Source organism: Dendrobates tinctorius, unplaced genomic scaffold, assembly GCF_039654945.1.
Source record: "Dendrobates tinctorius isolate UK_male_01 unplaced genomic scaffold, ASM3965494v1 ptg000048l, whole genome shotgun sequence".
In the NCBI taxonomy this organism is placed as follows: Eukaryota; Metazoa; Chordata; class Amphibia; order Anura; family Dendrobatidae; genus Dendrobates; species Dendrobates tinctorius.
In genome coordinates this window covers 6,585,001-6,595,000 of record NW_027361716.1, presented here as the reverse complement: position 1 = coordinate 6,595,000, position 10,000 = coordinate 6,585,001, and the positions used below count along the sequence as shown (strand labels likewise).

At 37.5% G+C, this 10,000-nt stretch overlaps 4 non-coding genes across 4 annotated transcripts; all 4 read left to right on the top strand.

Moving 5' to 3' along the window:
• Positions 1 to 2,505: 2,505 nt before the first annotated feature.
• TRNAS-AGA (transfer RNA serine (anticodon AGA)) lies at positions 2,506 to 2,587 on the top strand. Its single transcript has one exon. It is a non-coding gene; the product is annotated as a tRNA-Ser (tRNA).
• Positions 2,588 to 3,241: 654 nt separating this feature from the next.
• On the top strand, positions 3,242 to 3,313 carry TRNAQ-UUG (transfer RNA glutamine (anticodon UUG)). Its single transcript has one exon. It is a non-coding gene; the product is annotated as a tRNA-Gln (tRNA).
• Positions 3,314 to 5,895: 2,582 nt separating this feature from the next.
• TRNAS-AGA (transfer RNA serine (anticodon AGA)) lies at positions 5,896 to 5,977 on the top strand. The gene has a single exon. It is a non-coding gene; the product is annotated as a tRNA-Ser (tRNA).
• A 654-nt stretch (positions 5,978 to 6,631) lies between these two features.
• Positions 6,632 to 6,703, top strand: TRNAQ-UUG (transfer RNA glutamine (anticodon UUG)). Its single transcript has one exon. It is a non-coding gene; the product is annotated as a tRNA-Gln (tRNA).
• The last annotated feature ends 3,297 nt before the right edge of the window (positions 6,704 to 10,000 follow it).

The window sequence follows — 10,000 nt, the reverse complement described above, 5'->3', positions numbered from 1 at the left end:
ACACATAATAAAAGACAAAAAAAGAGTTCAAGGATTCATGGAATACCATGGTCAAAGCTGTCAATCAAGTAGGATTAGCAAAAATTAAAATTGTCTGTCACTCATTGTCTATGTCATACCAAGCAATCTCATACTCTGTGACTTGAGTCAATATTCACATAACACTCTTTCCAAGTGGGTGAATCTGACAAGGATTTGAAGCCAAAATGGCTTCAGGAAGTGTTTTTGATTTTTCTCTAAGCCATCTTTTCTTGTTTTTTCCAGAATTTCCTAAAGTGCCTTATAAACATTTTTGGTGGTGTTTTTCTAAAAATTCTTTTCGGCGTCATTTGAATGTGTTTTGTGGCTTTTTTTGTAGCACACAAAAGTCAATCAGGACCCTTTATAGGGTCTTTCGAACCTTACCCTTGACTTGTATTATAGGTATGGAGCTGTTCAAAGTGAAAAACAGCTGAAGATTGATATGGTAATTTCAGTTAACCGCTCGACATTTTTGGAAACTTGAGATGGCTAATAGATGCTCCAAAACCTGATCAAATGAACATCAAGTCTTTTTTACTTGGAAATGATTATGTTCAGTCTTCTCAGCATTTTTGGATTATTTTTAAGGATGTTTTTGGAGCTGACTGACTCCAAATCCACATTATGAAGAGGGAAAAGCTTTAAACTGTTAATGGTTCCCATTGATGATGACTTTAAATCAGATTTTGCATTTTACTGAGACCTTGTATTTTCTTTTCATTTTCTGAGATGTCTTCCAGTGGGTTGATCACTGAGCTTGATCATGGTGCTATTAGAAAACATGTGTGAAACTCATAAAAGCTTGACGTCTGAGTAGTCGTGGCCGAGTGGTCTGAAATCCATTGGGGTCTCCCCGCGCAGGTTCCAATTCTGCCGACTACGTCTATGTTTCAATAACTTTTTGACCTTTTATCTTTGTTGTTCAATTTTCATGTTTACTAGTCTATTCCCCATGACAGTGATCTGTGATGGAGCGAGTTTCTAGGACCAAACTGACTTTATCTTTGACTGTTCTTTAGATAATCTATTCTGGAGCAACATTACATGTGCGACTTGCCGCTAATCAAAAGAAGCATCGTGGGTGCCATCAGGTAAGAGGTTTTTCTCTTGATCTTGTCCAGCAGCCACAGACCGCTGTCCTGGCTAATGGACTGGGACATGCACTTTGATTTGCACAAACCTTAAATTATCTCTCAGATGAAGCCTTTTACCATGCAATGCTAATCTTTATCAACTACTGGATGAACAGTTTTCTAACAGTATAAGTTTTGCAATTTATTTTTTTCACACTTTTTCCAAGTAACAGATACAGCAATCTTTTTACTAGCCACTTTTCATCAACATTTCAAACTGTCCTAGCTGTGATATCGTGGAAATGTTGGTAAATTTGTGGAATGAAAGGTTATAAGATATCAATTTACCATTGTGTATGATTGCAGATTTGCACTGCAGCTTTGGAGCATGTTTTCGCCATCGTTCACGATTTCATATGCTTTATTCTGCACAACAAGCCGCAGCCATGACTGTGTAATGGTTAGCACTCTGGACTTTGAATCCTGTGATCTGAGTTCAAATCTCAGTGGAACCTGGGCACACATTTCGATTTTTCCATCTGCACTCACATCGACGATGCCCAATGTTTATGATGAAACAAGCAATTTAAAATCCACATAATATAAGACAAAAAAAGAGTTCAAGGATTCATGGAATACCATGGTCAAAGCTGTCAATCAAGTAGGATTAGCAAAAATTAAAATTGTTTATGTCACTCATTGTCAATGTCATACCAAGCAATCTCATTTTTCACATAACACTCTTTCCAAGTGGGTGAATCTGACAAGGATTTGAAGCCAAAATGGCTTCAGGAAGTGTTTTTGATTTTTCTCTAAGCCATCTTTTCTTGTGTTTTCCAGAATTTCCTAAAGTGCCTTATAAACATTTTTGGTGGTGTTTTTCTAAAAATTCTTTTCGGCGTCTTTTGAATGTGTTTTGTGGCTTTTTTTGTAGCACACAAAAGTCAATCAGGACCCTTTATAGGGTCTTTCGAACCTTACCCTTGACTTGTATTATAGGTATGGAGCTGTTCAAAGTGAAAAACAGCTGAAGATTGATATGGTAATTTCAGTTAACCGCTGGACATTTTTGGAAACTTGAGATGGTTAATAGATGCTCCAAAGCCTGATCAAATGAACATCAAGTCTTTTTTACTTGGAAATGATTATGTTCAGTCTTCTCAGCATTTTTGGATTATTTTTAAAGATGTTTTTGGAGCTGACTGACTCCAAATCCACATTATGAAGAGGGAAAAGCTTTAAACTGTGAATGGTTCCCATGGATGATGAATTTAAATCAGATTTTTGCATTTTACTGAGACCTTGTATTTTCTTTTCTTTTTCTGAGATGTCTTCCAGAGGGTTGATCACTGAGCTTGATCATGGAGCTATTAGAAAACGTGTGTGAAACTCATAACAACTTGACGTCTGAGTAGTCGTGGCCGAGTGGTTAAGGCGATGGACTAGAAAGCCATTGGGGTCTCACCGCGCAGGTTCAAATCCTGCCGACTACGTCTAGGTTTCAATAACTTTTTGACCTTTTACCTTTGTTGTTCAATTTGCATGTTTACTAGTCTATTCCCCATGACAGTGATCTGTGATGGAGCGAGTTTCTAGGACCAAACTGACTTTATCTTTGACTGTTCTTTAGATAATCTATTCTGGAGCAACATTACATGTGCGACTTGCCGCTAATCAAAAGAAGCACCGTGGGTGCCATCAGGTAAGAGGTTTTTCTCTTGATCTTGTCCAGCAGCCACAGACCGCTGTCCTGGCTAATGGACTGGGACATGCACTTTGATTTGCACAAACCTTAAATTATCTCTCAGATGAAGCCTTTTACCATGCAATGCTAATCTTAATCAACTACTGGATGAACAGTTTTCTAACAGTATAAGTTTTGCAATTTATTTTTTTCACACTTTTTCCAAGTAACAGATACAGCAATCTTTTTACTAGCCACTTTTCATCAACATTTCAAACTGTCCTAGCTGTGATATCGTGGAAATGTTGGTAAATTTGTGGAATGAAAGGTTATAAGATATCAATATACCATTGTGTATGATTGCAGATTTGCACTGCAGCTTTGGAGCCTGTTTTCGCCATCGTTCACGATTTCATATGCTTTATTCAGCACAACAAGCCACAGCCAAGAATGTGTCATGGTTGGTTCCATGGTGTAATGGTTAGCACTCTGGACTTTGAATCCAGTGATCTGAGTTGAAATCTCAGTAGAACCTGAGTACACTTTTTGATTTTTCCATCTGCACTCAGATCGACGATGCCCAATGTTTATGATGAAACAAGCAATTTAAAATACACATAATAAAAGACAAAAAAAGAGTTCAAGGATTCATGGAATACCATGGTCAAAGCTGTCAATCAAGTAGGATTAGCAAAAATTAAAATTGTCTGTCACTCATTGTCTATGTCATACCAAGCAATCTCATACTCTGTGACTTGAGTAAATATTCACATAACACTCTTTCCAAGTGGGTGAATCTGACAAGGATTTGAAGCCAAAATGGCTTCAGGAAGTGTTTTTGATTTTTCTCTAAACCATCTTTTCTTGTTTTTTCCAGAATTTCCTAAAGTGCCTTATAAACATTTTTGGTGGTGTTTTTCTAAAAATTCTTTTCGGCGTCATTTGAATGTGTTTTGTGGCTTTTTTTGTAGCACACAAAAGTCAATCAGGACCCTTTATAGGGTCTTTCGAACCTTACCCTTGACTTGTATTATAGGTATGGAGTTGTTCAAAGTGAAAAACAGCTGAAGATTGATATGGTAATTTCAGTTAACCGCTGGACATTTTTGGAAACTTGAGATGGTTAATAGACGCTCCAAAACCTGATCAAATGAACATCAAGTCTTTTTTACTTGGAAATGATTATGTTCAGTCTTCTCAGCATTTTTGGATTATTTTTAAGGATGTTTTTGGAGCTGACTGACTCCAAATCCACATTATGAAGAGGGAAAAGCTTTAAACTGTGAATGGTTCCCATTGATGATGACTTTAAATCAGATTTTGCATTTTACTGAGACCTTGTATTTTCTTTTCATTTTCTGAGATGTCTTCCAGTGGGTTGATCACTGAGCTTGATCATGGTGCTATTAGAAAACATGTGTGAAACTCATAAAAGCTTGACGTCTGAGTAGTCGTGGCCGAGTGGTCTGAAATCCATTGGGGTCTCCCCGCGCAGGTTCAAATTCTGCTTTCTACGTCTATGTTTTAATAACTTTTTGACCTTTTATCTTTGTTGTTCAATTTGCATGTTTACTAGTCTATTCCCCATGACAGTGATCTGTGATGGAGCGAGTTTCTAGGACCAAACTGACTTTATCTTTGACTGTTCTTTAGATAATCTATTCTGGAGCAACATTACATGTGCGACTTGCCGCTAATCAAAAGAAGCACCGTGGGTGCCATCAGGTAAGAGGTTTTTCTCTTGATCTTGTCCAGCAGCCACAGACCGCTGTCCTGGCTAATGGACTGGGACATGCACTTTGATTTGCACAAACCTTAAATTATCTCTCAGATGAAGCCTTTTACCATGCAATGCTAATCTTTATCAACTACTGGATGAACAGTTTTCTAACAGTATAAGTTTTGCAATTTATTTTTTTCACACTTTTTCCAAGTAACAGATACAGCAATCTTTTTACTAGCCACTTTTCATCAACATTTCAAACTGTCCTAGCTGTGATATCGTGGAAATGTTGGTAAATTTGTGGAATGAAAGGTTATAAGATATCAATTTACCATTGTGTATGATTGCAGATTTGCACTGCAGCTTTGGAGCCTGTTTTCGCCATCGTTCACGATTTCATATGCTTTATTCTGCACAACAAGCCGCAGCCATGACTGTGTAATGGTTAGCACTCTGGACTTTGAATCATGTGATCTGAATTCAAATCTCAGTGGAACCTGGGCACACATTTCGATTTTTCCATCTTCACTCAGATCGACGATGCCCAATGTTTATGATGAAACAAGCAATTTAAAATCCACATAATAAAAGACAAAAAAAGAGTTCAAGGATTCATGGAATACCATGGTCAAAGCTGTCAATCAAGTAGGATTAGCAAAATTAAAATTGTTTATGTCACTCATTGTCAATGTCATACCAAGCAATCTCATTATTCACATAACACTCTTTCCAAGTGGGTGAATCTGACAAGGATTTGAAGACAAAATGGCTTCAGGAAGTGTTTTTGATTTTTCTCTAAGCCATCTTTTCTTGTGTTTTCCAGAATTTCCTAAAGTGCCTTATAAACATTTTTGGTGGTGTTTTTCTAAAAATTCTTTTCGGCGTCTTTTGAATGTGTTTTGTGGCTTTTTTTGTAGCACACAAAAGTCAATCAGGACCCTTTATAGGGTCTTTCGAACCTTACCCTTGACTTGTATTATAGGTATGGAGCTGTTCAAAGTGAAAAACAGCTGAAGATTGATATGGTAATTTCAGTTAACCGCTGGACATTTTTGGAAACTTGAGATGGTTAATAGACGCTCCAAAGCCTGATCAAATGAACATCAAGTCTTTTTTACTTGGAAATGATTATGTTCAGTCTTCTCAGCATTTTTGGATTATTTTTAAAGATGTTTTTGGAGCTGACTGACTCCAAATCCACATTATGAAGAGGGAAAAGCTTTAAACTGTGAATGGTTCCCATGGATGATGAATTTAAATCAGATTTTTGCATTTTACTGAGACCTTGTATTTTCTTTTCTTTTTCTGAGATGTCTTCCAGAGGGTTGATCACTGAGCTTGATCATGGAGCTATTAGAAAAGGTGTGTGAAACTCATAACAGCTTGACGTCTGAGTAGTCGTGGCCGAGTGGTTAAGGCGATGGACTAGAAAGCCATTGGGGTCTCACCGCGCAGGTTCAAATCCTGCCGACTACGTCTATGTTTCATAAACTTTTTGACCTTTTACCTTTGTTGTTCAATTTGCATGTTTACTAGTCTATTCCCCATGACAGTGATATGTGATGGAGCTAGTTTCTAGGACCAAACTGACTTTATCTTTGACTGTTCTTTAGATAATCTATTCTGGAGCAACATTACATGTGCGACTTGCCGCTAATCAAAAGAAGCACCGTGGGTGCCATCAGGTAAGAGGTTTTTCTCTTGATCTTGTCCAGCAGCCACAGACCGCTGTCCTGGCTAATGGACTGGGACATGCACTTTGATTTGCACAAACCTTAAATTATCTCTCAGATGAAGCCTTTTACCATGCAATGCTAATCTTTATCAACTACTGGATGAACAGTTTTCTAACAGTATAAGTTTTGCAATTTATTTTTTTCACACTTTTTCCAAGTAACAGATACAGCAATCTTTTTACTAGCCACTTTTCATCAACATTTCAAACTGTCCTAGCTGTGATATCGTGGAAATGTTGGTAAATTTGTGGAATGAAAGGTTATAAGATATCAATTTACCATTGTGTATGATTGCAGATTTGCACTGCAGCTTTGGAGCCTGTTTTCGCCATCGTTCACAATTTCATATGCTTTATTCAGCACAACAAGCCGCAGCCATGACTGTGTAATGGTTGGTTCCATGGTGTAATGGTTAGCACTCTGGACTTTGAATCCTGTGATCTGAATTCAAATCTCAGTGGAACCTGGGCACACATTTCGATTTTTCCATCTGCACTCAGATCGACGATGCCCAATGTTTATGATGAAACAAGCAATTTAAAATCCACATAATAAAAGACAAAAAAAGAGTTCAAGGATTCATGGAATACCATGGTCAAAGCTGTCAATCAAGTAGGATTAGCAAAAATTAAAATTGTCTATGTCACTCATTGTCTATGTCATACCAAGCAATCTCATACTCTGTGACTTGAGTCAATATTCACATAACACTCTTTCCAAGTGGGTGAATTTGACAAGGATTTGAAGCCAAAATGGCTTCAGGAAGTGTTTTTGATTTTTCTGTAAGCCATCTTTTCTTGTGTTTTCCAGAATTTCCTAAAGTGCCTTATAAACATTTTTGGTGGTGTTTTTCTAAAAATTCTTTTCGGCGTCTTTTGAATGTGTTTTGTGGCTTTTTTTGTAGCACACAAAAGTCAATCGGGACCCTTTATAGGGTCTTTCGAACCTTACCCTTGACTTGTATTATAGGTATGGAGCTGTTCAAAGTGAAAAACAGCTGAAGATTGATATGGTAATTTCAGTTAACCGCTGGACATTTTTGGAAACTTGAGATGGTTAATAGATGCTCCAAAGCCTGATCAAATGAACATCAAGTCTTTTTTACTTGGAAATGATTATGTTCAGTCTTCTCAGCATTTTTGGATTATTTTTAAAGATGTTTTTGGAGCTGACTGACTCCAAATCCACATTATGAAGAGGGAAAAGCTTTAAACTGTGAATGGTTCCCATTGATGATGACTTTAAATCAGATTTTTGCATTTTACTGAGACCTTGTATTTTCCTTTCATTTTCTGAGATGTCTTCCAGAGGGTTGATCACTGAGCTTGATCATGGTGCTATTAGAAAACATGTGTGAAACTCATAACAGCTTGACGTCCGAGTAGTCGTGGCCGAGTGGATAAGGCCATGGACTAGAAATCCATTGGGTTCTCCCCGCGCAGGTTCAAATCCTGCCGACTATGTCTATGTTTCAATAACTTTTTGACCTTTTATCTTTGTTGTTCAATTTGCATGTTTACTAGTCTATTCCCCATGACAGTGATCTGTGATGGAGCGAGTTTCTAGGACCAAACTGACTTTATCTTTGACTGTTCTTTAGATAATCTATTCTGGAGCAACATTACATGTGCGACTTGCCGCTAATCAAAAGAAGCACTGTGGGTGCCATCAGGTAAGAGGTTTTTCTCTTGATCTTGTCCAGCAGCCACAGACCGCTGTCCTGGCTAATGGACTGGGACATGCACTTTGATTTGCACAAACCTTAAATTATCTCTCAGATGAAGCCTTTTACCATGCAATGCTAATCTTTATCAACTACTGGATGAACAGTTTTCTAACAGTATAAGTTTTGCAATTTATTTTTTTCACACTTTTTCCAAGTAACAGATACAGCAATCTTTTTACTAGCCACTTTTCATCAACATTTCAAACTGTCCTAGCTGTGATATCGTGGAAATGTTGGTAAATTTGTGGAATGAAAGGTTATAAGATATCAATTTACCATTGTGTATGATTGCAGATTTGCACTGCAGCTTTGGAGCCTGTTTTCGCCATCGTTCACGATTTCATATGCTCTATTCAGCACAACAAGCCGCAGCCAAGAATGTGTCATGGTTGGTTCCATGGTGTAATGGTTAGCACTCTGGACTTTGAATCCATTGATCTGAGTTGAAATCTCAGTAGAACCTGAGCACACATTTTCATTTTTCCATCTGCACTCAGATCGACGATGCCCAATGTTTATGATGAAACAAGCAATTTAAAATACACATAATAAAAGACAAAAAAAGAGTTCAAGGATTCATGGAATACCATGGTCAAAGCTGTCAATCAAGTAGGATTAGCAAAAATTAAAATTGTCTGTCACTCATTGTCTATGTCATACCAAGCAATCTCATACTCTGTGACTTGAGTCAATATTCACATAACACTCTTTCCAAGTGGGTGAATCTGACAAGGATTTGAAGCCAAAATGGCTTCAGGAAGTGTTTTTGATTTTTCTCTAAGCCATCTTTTCTTGTTTTTTTCCAGAATTTCCTAAAGTGCCTTATAAACATTTTTGGTGGTGTTTTTCTAAAAATTCTTTTCGGCGTCATTTGAATGTGTTTTGTGGCTTTTTTTGTAGCACGCAAAAGTCAATCAGGACCCTTTATAGGGTCTTTCGAACCTTACCCTTGACTTGTATTATAGGTATGGAGCTGTTCAAAGTGAAAAACAGCTGAAGATTGATATGGTAATTTCAGTTAACCGCTGGACATTTTTGGAAACTTGAGATGGTTAATAGACGCTCCAAAACCTGATCAAATGAACATCAAGTCTTTTTTACTTGGAAATGATTATGTTCAGTCTTCTCAGCATTTTTGGATTATTTTTAAGGATGTTTTTGGAGCTGACTGACTCCAAATCCACATTATGAAGAGGGAAAAGCTTTAAACTGTGAATGGTTCCCATTGATGATGACTTTAAATCAGATTTTGCATTTTACTGAGACCTTGTATTTTCTTTTCATTTTCTGAGATGTCTTCCAGTGGGTTGATCACTGAGCTTGATCATGGTGCTATTAGAAAACATGTGTGAAACTCATAAAAGCTTGACGTCTGAGTAGTCGTGGCCGAGTGGTCTGAAATCCATTGGGGTCTCCCCGCGCAGGTTCAAATTCTGCCGACTACGTCTATGTTTCAATAACTTTTTGACCTTTTATCTTTGTTGTTCAATTTGCATGTTTACTAGTCTATTCCCCATGACAGTGATCTGTGATGGAGCGAGTTTCTAGGACCAAACTGACTTTATCTTTGACTGTTCTTTAGATAATCTATTCTGGAGCAACATTACATGTGCGACTTGCCGCTAATCAAAAGAAGCACCGTGGGTGCCATCAGGTAAGAGGTTTTTCTCTTGATCTTGTCCAGCAGCCACAGACCGCTGTCCTGGCTAATGGACTGGGACATGCACTTTGATTTGCACAAACCTTAAATTATCTCTCAGATGAAACCTTTTACCATGCAATGCTAATCTTTATCAACTACTGGATGAACAGTTTTCTAACAGTATAAGTTTTGCAATTTATTTTTTTCACACTTTTTCCAAGTAACAGATACAGCAATCTTTTTACTAGCCACTTTTCATCAACATTTCAAACTGTCCTAGCTGTGATATCGTGGAAATGTTGGTAAATTTGTGGAATGAAAGGTTATAAGATATCAATTTACCATTGTGTATGATTGCAGATTTGCACTGCTGCTTTGGAGCCTGTTTTCGCCAT